This window comes from Sinocyclocheilus anshuiensis, unplaced genomic scaffold (assembly GCF_001515605.1).
Source record: "Sinocyclocheilus anshuiensis isolate Anshui unplaced genomic scaffold, SAMN03320099.WGS_v1.1 scaffold1944, whole genome shotgun sequence".
Classification (NCBI taxonomy): domain Eukaryota; kingdom Metazoa; phylum Chordata; class Actinopteri; order Cypriniformes; family Cyprinidae; genus Sinocyclocheilus; species Sinocyclocheilus anshuiensis.
This window is the reverse complement of record NW_015557177.1, coordinates 137,844-145,765: the sequence shown is the minus strand read 5'-3', so window position 1 is coordinate 145,765 and position 7,922 is coordinate 137,844. Positions and strand designations below refer to the sequence as shown.

Genomic DNA, 7,922 nt, shown 5'->3' with positions numbered 1-7,922 from the left:
TATATATATACGCGTGTAAAATATATGTATAATAAAATAATTTTTATATACGCGTGTGTAAAATATATGTATAATAAAATTATTTTTTACTCATATGTACATTTACTCATGTACTCATATAAGTACTAGATGTATTAAGTTCTTACAGCTATGGCTGACAATACCATAACATTAATAAATAAAATGAACCATAACAAGAAAATTATAATTATTTCATACAATAGTTATGTGTAATGTGTCTAATATTTACTAAATAAAATTACATATGGCTGAGACCCCCTGTTTGAAAAATCCTGAGCTACATAACTATTTATTCTAATATAGTATTGCACCATAATTTCTACAAAGGCAATAATCAAATGAGCTGAAACAATGCCCTCTTATAAGAAGCTTTGGGAATTCTGATTCATTGTAGAGATTCATTGTAGAGAAACAGTTTGCTCTGATTGTTCTTTTAAACTAAGCAGGATAAATCATACATATATGTATGCCCGCTTTATTACAGAATATATGTAGCACTTAACAAGAAGGGGACCATAATGCATTGGATATTTAATATATTTAATTAGTGCTATTTATGAACATAATCAAGACTCAAGCATAATGAATCAGGATGCTGGTCAAAGCTAAATAGCCTGCATTAGCACCTTCATGTTGTTCTCTGTTTAAACTGCAGTGATAATTCACATATCACACAGGACTGCTGTTTATAAAAGACAGCCTGCACCTTTGAATCTAAACCAGAATAGGGCTAGTCTGAAGAATCCGGTTCCTCTGACCCTTCCTCGCTTGCTTGACTTTAACATGGACATCAACATCTGCTCTGCTGTTAGCAGTCACTCTGAACACAAAACCAAGGCCTGCGGCACCTGGTACATGTTTACACAGTCATACCGCTACCAACCATGTCCATAAGCAGAAAACAATGCGCTGCACACACATAATCTCCCAGACATCTGCCACAAGATGAAATAAAGTAGAGACATTCAAAGACATTTGCTGTAGTCTGCCGCTGCCAGCAGAGGAGGCAGTGCAAGCATGCATCCTGGTCAAAAACAAGGCAATCCAAATAGCACCAGACACCTGCAGTAACACAGGAAAGGTCAAATCAATCTGTTGTTCTCATGTATTGATGGATAAATCTCGGATCACTGGTGCAGAAGACGATGATGGATTAGAAAATTGTTGAAACGAGAAAAAGAGAACAAAGGTGCTTCGTTCGTTTGAGAAAGCTGCGATGGATGACTCCATTACGTGGAGTCACAAGGTAGCCAAAAGCAACTGCTTTGCACCATAAACAATACAATAACAGTGCCAAATGCCTTATCCTAGCCCTCAGACAGCAACCGACTGGATTTTTCATATCCTCTTGTTCAAGTGTCCATAGAAACGGGCGGTTTTATGACTCGGTATAAATCATCTGAGAAGCATCGATCAAATGACCATTGATCTGCACATTTTGTTGTTAAAACGGAGGATTCTGTTGGGTAGATTATTAGTCTCATTTTTCTCCAGAGTGGCGTTTAAAACCTGACTGGTATACTGCTGCTGACTGGCCAGTCGTTTAGCAATCAGCAGAGTTTACTGTGTGACCCAGGGCTACTTATGGACTGATCTCTCACCACTACAGCTTTAATATAGGTGCTCATAAAATCTGCCATATTGAGCCCGTCTGCAGGCGATGACTGGCGGAACATGCAATAATCATTGCCCAGGACTATATTAAAAGGAAAAAAAAAATCCTGTATAATAAACACATGATCTCAAGGGGGGTGGCTGAAGTGCTCGGTGAATTAATGAACATTGCAATCGATGCTCTGGGATTCAGAAGCGCTATTAGCAATCAGCTTCATTTTAGAAGTGATCATTGATGAGTTTATTAAATCAAAGGTACAGAATGCCTGCAGAGACAGTACTGAAGCATAGCACCCACAATGCGTGCTTTATTCTTTTGCTTTCTATTGACAGGTTATTGAAACAGAACGGAAACCCAGAGCACGGACAGGGAAGTAATGATTTCCTCTGCCCACAACGGGCTTTGCTGTAAAGACAAACTTTTACAAATGTCACAAAATCTAACGCGGGCAGATATCGTACAAAGAAATGAATAAAGACGACTACCCAGATCCCATTCCCTGAGTTTGCCATCACCAGTTGAGGCCATCAGAGGAAAAACGAGCGCATTCACACTGTGCACCTGCGCTGTGGGACTCGAGAGTGCTCTCTGCACATCAGACACTGTGGTTTCATGGGCGGCCAGCTCATGTATGACATGATATTTGCTCAGCTTCTGGTTATTTAGTGATAAATCCTCCCCTCTTGTTATTCCCAAAATGGTTTGTCATAACATTTGATTCATCCCGGTTGCTTTAAAATTAGACTATTTTTTTCTGGAAGGCAATCTACACAAATAAGTCCCTTGATAAGGTGCATGAAACGGTCTTGCAGCAGTTCAAAATTGAATCAGAAATCCCTGTGGGTTATTTGTCTGAATAGATGATATGTGATGAGCTAATTGACAAAAAAATAACATGTCCACCCTTCATGCATGCTGAACAAGGTAAATATATGAATAAATCCTGCAGTGGGAGCTAATGTGAAATTGCAGCTTATAATTTAAAGTACTGGAGTTCAATTACAGTGAACATTCAGTCAGCTAACAACAATTAATATCTGTTTAAATAACCATCAGATCATTTATTTTATATGCATTAAGAGCACTAAGTAAACTATTTGAATCCAATCCACTGCCCCTAAAACAAGAAAACACCATAATTTATACAAATTAAAAAAAAAAAAAATTTTTTTTAAAGAAAGTAAAGTGATGTGTAGGCATCTAGAGTGGTTTAAAATGAATTGTTTTCTGAACTGGTTCATTTAAATGAAGAGTCCCACTAACCATATCACTGAAATGAATCAGACTTTCCAATGCTTCATGTGAAAGAGAGAAAGAGTAGGCAGGTTAATGCATTTGATTAACACCTTAACTACACAACCCTAAAACAAAATGTATGGTAATACCGCAACTGTCTATATGTGTGAACATGTATATATTCTGAGCTGGGGAGACCAGGGGCAAATGTAACACACAGGATTTCTTCAGTAACAGTGATGACACTTTTCAGCATATGCTGTATTCAGTAGTGTTCTCTCTCTCAGCCTGAGAAAAATAATCTTGTCACTTTTTATTAAAATCTGATGCCCAGTATTTTTTCTGCTGTCTAATGTTTGATGCCTTTGAGTTTAAACATGCGTCTTCTTTACCGATAGGTTGTTGGTTAAATGGTGCAAACACTGTAGCTACCGTAGAGTCGGGGAAAATGCAACAACACTAGTTCTGAAAGAAAAATGTAATTACTGAACTAAAAGTGTTTTTAATGCACGATTAACATCATTTCATTAAAACTAACAAGAGTACTGTTCTACTTAATTAAACAATTACTTTTAGTAAAAAAGATTTTTCAAATAATAATTACCTAGGTCCAACTATAACTGTACACAAATTATTTCTGACAGCTAAAAGAATTAGTTCCAGAATAAAGGAGAAAACTGTTCAGTATTATTAATAAGTATTAAAGCAATATGATATTAGTTCTCATGTGAGGTGAAGTGGACAATCACTGTGATAGGGAGAATTGGTACTCTCACACACACACACACACACACACACACAAAAACACAGCTGATACATTTGTAATAGCCTGGGAGTTCTGAAGAAAAATGTAAAAATGTTTTTGAAGTGCAATTGCCTTGGTCTCCCCTACTTACAGCAGATTAAAACTGTTCAAGTAGCTTTGAATATGAGAGCAAATCATAGGTGGTTGTTCCACTAGCCAGTTCTGCACACAATGTCTTGTATTATGTAATCTATGTAATATAGCAGTTCAACAACTCAGCTGTGAAAATAATCAACCAATTTAAAAATCGCAGCAATCCCTAACTCTAATTTATAATTCCCTGGCATTCTCTTTTGGTTTCTAGTCCCAAAACACCCAAATTGAAGAGATGAAAGGAAAAAGGATTTAAAATATTAAAAGCACATCACTATTAATCACTTCCATATATCTGACAAACCATGCATATCCATGAGTAAAAACACACATGCTTTCTGTCACAGCAGAGACAGCCATGCACATTTACATTAGTAACATTTTCCTGAAAGCCTTCTCGTAATCACCCTGCTCATTAGTGTGCTTATGCGCTGGCATATCTCTGGGGAGACACTAGAATGAGCAGAGTTCTTCTGTGCTGTTTACTGCACTGCACATCAAACACTGCACACATACAGAGCTGAAAGGTCTTCTGGGAACCTGGGCTTAGCTTTCCCATCATGCACCACTGCCCACTGCCCTGCTGCTCTCTCCTGAGTGGTGTAGTGAGGCAGGGAGTCTGTGTCTGACCACTGAGCGTACAGAGCTTCTGGGACACAAGCACCACACAGAAGCCCCGGCAATTCTGTGGTGTTTTGCATATTTTGAATAATGTGTGTCGATATATTAGAATAAATTATGTAGGAAACTGTATCTGGTCTTCACTAACAAAAATAGTTATTAAGAGCATATTTTTGTGGGTCAAGATCTTGGATTATACAATATTTAGTTCTGGTCCTCTAATTTGATTGGCCAGTGGCATCCAAGGATGGCTGATATACAGTTCAAAAGCACTGGGACATTTCGGCCTTTGTATCACTTTGCTCATATGCTGGTTAATAGTGTTTCAGAACAGAGCATGTAGGGCTATGAAATTCAATATATATGAATTTATATTAAATTGTATTCATCAAAAAGAATGTCTAATTAATTGAAATCATGAAACTCACAATATTAAGCAGCAATTTATTAAAAGTTCAACAAAAATTTAATTTTTACAGCCATATGAAATGTTTTTTTTTCTTTTTTTTCTCAAATTCAGGTTTATTCTTACCAAAGTCTGTTTAACATTAATTTTCTGGATTCCATTTTAATGGTTTCATTAAATATTAATAATCAAAAGCATCTCTAATTACTTGATTTTGTAAAAATACTAATTTATTATTATTATTATTTTACCAGAAATATTGTGTTGTGTATTTTTCTGCTAAATAAATTCTGGTAAATAATTTTTCTGGTAAATATTCCTTTAAAATAATGTTTTAATAATAATTTTATAATTAGTAGTAGTATCATTACATTAAGTAATATTTCTGTCTCGGTTTCTTCAAGTTAAGAACTTTTATTTTGACGGGTTGCTGTGAAGACCTTTAGTTTTCTGTTTGTATATGATATAACGGTAGTTTTACTCAAAACAAAAGGTAAAAGGCTCATGAAGTGACTCAGAGCAGTTCTAGAGATTATGTTTTTGTGTCCATGTACTCATATATAGATGGCAGAGGCTGAGTGCATCGTGTATAGTAAACGAAACCGCGCATCTGCGCCATTCATTCACTCACACAGAGACACGCAGAACATGCAGGATTCATATTTAAATTGTATTTTTGCGGCTTAATATTAATGAGTAAATAACTAAATGACTCACTCTAGGATAGTCTTTTGTTTCATTCCTGAATGAATCAGTGTTTTGAACAAATTGGTTCAGTAAATGACTCAATGACTAACTCCATCCTAAATGAATCAGTGTTTAAAATGAACTGGTTCTGTAAATGACTCAGTGACTCTCCCATACAGTCAGTCACCTGTTAATTGCTGGATAAGTCAGTGTTTTTAAACACATCATTTTAGACTGGATGATTCAGTGACTCACATAATCTACTGGTGTAACAGTGTATCTTACAGAAAGAATCACTGAAAATATACTGTTGGGCTGTTATATCATCTTTCTTGGAATGCTGTTCAACCAAATTCGTCAAATTCATCAAATCTGAGAAACAGAACTAAATGTTTTATAATGTTCAATTATAGGATTACTGCTGCCATGTGGTTACTCAGATAAATTAAATGTACTTTCTGTACGAGTTGATTTATCTCTTGTACGCATTTCACTGTGTACAGGCCAACGGCACAAGTCACCTACGCACATGGTCACCTTTGACAGCCTCCACCTTGCTTTTCCCTCTCACACCTACCCAGTGGGGCCACCTGTCATGGACAAATGGAGGTTAGTGGGGGGGCTTGTGCGTAGATGCGTATGCCTTTACTGTCAGAGGGACGGCGGGCAATGAATGCTTCTGCGTACTGACAGCTCATGATGGCTGTACACACAGACATCTGTCACACAGTAACAGCGCGCCCTGTCCTTCACCGGTCAGGATGACAGGCCCTTGGGGCAACTTTCTGCAATAAGCCTGTTTTCTGAACTCACAACTAGTATTGGGGAGTGAGAACTGATTACATTTAAAAAAAAATAAATACTGGAACTCAATGGTCTTCATGACATTCGGTTGTGTTAATGGATCCTGAATGTCTCCATTCTTTCTCCTCTGTGGAGGGAACAGTGCACTAAAATACTCTTGCCAGTGTTTCCTGCACAGCAGGACTGTGCTGATACCGAATATACAGAAAAAGAGTTGAGGCTTTCAGTCTGAACTGAATGTGATGAAAGTAATACTTCATGTACTAAAAGAATTGTTAATGCAGTTGTGAAGTGTGTAGGTTTTCATACTGCATGCTAAAATATTTGCACTATTGAATTTTTGCTATAGTCTATAAAAATACCTTTTGACCAGCCCAACATGGCAACATTGGCTCAACTGTGAGGCATGAGGTTTATGGAAAGAAGCTTATGTTTGGCCTCCCAGCGGCAGGCAAGGGGCGTGTTAAAACCAGTAATTCTTACAGAAACTTGTATAAAATTTCATATGCAAATTGAGCACAAATTCTACACTGCAGTTTAAAAAAGTCATTAAATTCCTTACAAATTCCATCCCTACTTAACCCACAGGGTCTTTATGTGTGAGAAAACCTGCAGAAAGCCAAACTCACGATAAGCTACTTTAACAAATGGAGATAAATGATGAGTAACCAATGATCGCCTGAAACACACTGAGGTTATGGATTAAGTATATAGATCTGCTAATGCCTTTAGTGTTGCGAGAGCATTTTTACTCTGTCCTTTGAGCATTTTCATTATGCTAAGCAAATTAAAAGCTTTCACCTCTGAATTACAGTGAAGATGAAAAGATGATTTACATCCAAAAAGGACGAAGCTAGAGAGTGCTACAGGGCTTACTTTTGTAAGACATGATGCTACTGAAAATCATTTTTGGTCATGAATATAGCACATTTTAATCTGTTCATAGAGCCACCATGAAATTAACATTTTCTTTCTTTCTTTTTCTTTCTTTCTTTCTTTCTTTCTTTCTTTCTTTCTTTTTTTAAAGTGAAGTACCCTGCCCATTTTTCATTTAGATATTCTTGCAGTTCAGAAAGTTTAGATGACAGCATGTATGAGGCAAGCAAAACTGTAACAAACTCGTATAATGGATCGCTGCACCAGCACAGCACCTTTACATATCAGACCGTTGAAGTTTCCAAGTAAACAGTGATTTTTCGCGCTGTGCTTGCATTAACATCATCACAATCGATCTCCTGGTGAGTCTCAATGTAAGAGGTCTGAAGTAGCATATTTGCTAAAGCAGGGACGATTGATGTTGAACATTAAGGAAGTAAGAAAATCAGGATTGAATGGCATAAAACCCACTTACTCTAATGGAAGTACATTTTTTGCATTCAGTGAAAACCCTTTTGATAGATACCATAGAGAATATATCATAGCATGCCTTCTACATTGGGTAAGTATATAAAGATGGTGCAAAGTTCATTACAGCTGTCTAAAATAACCATAATTGAACAGGAGAAAACCGAGGGAAGACAATTTGTTGCTCTGTTAAGAAGAGTTGAAAGTGTCTAGACAGATGACTTCCCCTGAGAGGAAAAGGAGACTGACTCATTAAATCCCCCTGCGAGGCGAAGACAGGGAAAACTTAA

The 7,922-nt window shown here is 36.9% G+C and overlaps 1 protein-coding gene across 1 annotated transcript in view; it reads right to left on the bottom strand.

The window, feature by feature from the left end:
- The window catches only part of LOC107678479 (pro-neuregulin-3, membrane-bound isoform-like), a 164,982-nt gene that overhangs the window by 73,862 nt on the left and 83,198 nt on the right, over window positions 1-7,922 (bottom strand). The gene's annotated exons all lie outside the window — the stretch shown is intronic.